The sequence below is a fragment of the Myotis davidii genome, unplaced genomic scaffold (assembly GCF_000327345.1).
Source record: "Myotis davidii unplaced genomic scaffold, ASM32734v1 scaffold425, whole genome shotgun sequence".
Taxonomy (NCBI): domain Eukaryota; kingdom Metazoa; phylum Chordata; class Mammalia; order Chiroptera; family Vespertilionidae; genus Myotis; species Myotis davidii.
Genome location: NW_006296413.1, coordinates 2,523,291 through 2,525,318, shown reverse-complemented (window position 1 = coordinate 2,525,318; position 2,028 = coordinate 2,523,291). Strand labels below are relative to the sequence as shown.

Genomic DNA, 2,028 nt, shown 5'->3' with positions numbered 1-2,028 from the left:
AGACGGCAGGGCGGAGTGGTAACGGGGCAGGGCGCCAGCCACACTCAGAGCTCCTGGAAGGCCAGCTCCCCCAGGCCAGTGCCCTGCACACAGGAGGCCCCGCGGGCTCCCGGGGCCCCTGGATTTTTCCTGCAGAAGAAACATGTTCTCGTCTCGGCCATCAAGTGACCGACGCGTGTACAGGGGTTTAAATGAGAGGTATGTATGTACAGGGCGTTAAACATGTACCAAGGGAGCACGTAACTTGAATACAGGTCAACATCAGCCACCAGGCCTACAATCCAGGGCTGAGCTCAGTACAGGCTTCAAGGACAAGTTCTTCTTGAAGGCGTGATCCGGTTTCGGGGGCCGGCACGAGGTGTGCCTTTGCCAGGGCAAACGGAGGCTCATCCACTCGTGCAGCAAATGCTACGCATCTGCCCTCAGTCCGCTTAGAAGCACTTGCAACGGACGATGGAGGGGCCGACTCATCGTACTCCTGTTTGCTGATCCACTTCTGCTGGAAGGCGGACGGCGAGGCCAGGATGGAGCCACCGATCCACACTGAGTACCTGCGCTCCGGCGGGGCGATGACCTTGATCTTCATCGTGCTGGGCGCCAGGGCGGTGGTCTCCTTCTGCATCCTGTCGGCGATGCCCGGGTCCATGGTGGTGCCGCCAGACAGCACCGTGTTGGCGTAGAGGTCCTTCCAGATGTCCAGGTCACATTCATGATGGAGTTGAAGGTGGTCTCGTGGATGCCGCAGGACTCCATGCCCAGGAAGGAGGGCTGGAAGAGGGCCTCCGGACACTGCAACAGCTCGTGGCCGATGGTGATCACCTGCCCGTCGGGCAGTTCGTAACTCTTCTCCAGGGAGGAGGAAGCGGCGACCGTGGCCATCTCCTGCTCCAAGTCCAGGGCGACGTAGCACAGCTTCTCCTTGATGCCGTGCCCGATCTCCTGCTCGGCCGTGGTGGTGAAGCTGTAGCCACGCTCGGTGAGGATCTTCATGAGGTAGTCTGTCAGGTCCCGACCAGCCAGGTCCAGATGCAGGATGGTGTGGAGTAGGGCATAGCCCTCATAGATGGGCACCGTGTGGGTGGCCCGGTCCCCGGAGTCCATCAGATGCCCGTGGTACGGCCAGAGGCGTACAGGGACAGCACGGCCTGGATGGCCACGTACATGGCTGGAGTATTGAAAGTCTCGCACATGATCTGAGTCATCTTCTCACGGTTGGCCTTGGGGTTCGGGGGGGGCCTTGGGGGCCACGCGCAGCTCCTTGTAGAAGGTGCGATGCCAGGTCTTCTCCATGTCGTCCCAGTTGGTGACGATGCCGGGCTCAATGGGGTACTTGAGGGTCAGGATGCCACGCTTGCTCTGGGCCTCGTCGCCCATGTAGCTGTCCTTCTGCCCGATGCCCAGAGGCGGGGGAGCCAGGGAGGAGCGGCGCTGGGGAGGAGGGCGGGAAGGAGGCGCAGTCCATGAGGATGACAGACAGGCGAACATGAGGCCCTCCAGGAGTGAGGACAAGCCAGGCGAAGTTGAAACAACTGGTTTATTTTATTCCGATACAACATGGAGTCTAGACATGGTACACTTTATACTTCGTGCACTTAATGTTTTCTTTTTGCTCATCATTCCCCACATGTAGGAGTGAGGCCGTCCCTCTGTGCTCAGCACCTCCATGACGACGCTTGTTTTCCAAGCCCCTGCTCCAAACACAGAGCATTCCGACCTCGCCAGACACATCCCGGAAGCGTGTGGGCCCCACCTCTGCACGGGGTCCCCTCTGTGCTTGTGCTCAGCCGAGGCCGCCTGCTCTGAAGAAACCCCCGTCCCAGTGGTCTGGGTCTTGGACTGAAGGGTTACATCGCAGCATCACAGGTGAGGCAGAGACAGACCTTTCCCACCCTTTCTGGTCCATCTTGCATCCTGGACCATCTTGCTGTTGCTGGACCCGTGAGGTAATGGATGGGTGAGTGAGGAGGTGGGCTCCTCCCGCTTCCTGACAGTCCAGAATCCTAGGACGTGTCCTCCATGATCCGAGGT

The 2,028-nt window shown here is 59.9% G+C and overlaps 1 pseudogene; it reads right to left on the bottom strand.

Moving 5' to 3' along the window:
• Positions 1-207: 207 nt before the first annotated feature.
• On the bottom strand, positions 208-1,396 carry LOC102765543 (annotated as a pseudogene).
• Positions 1,397-2,028: the final 632 nt, after the last annotated feature.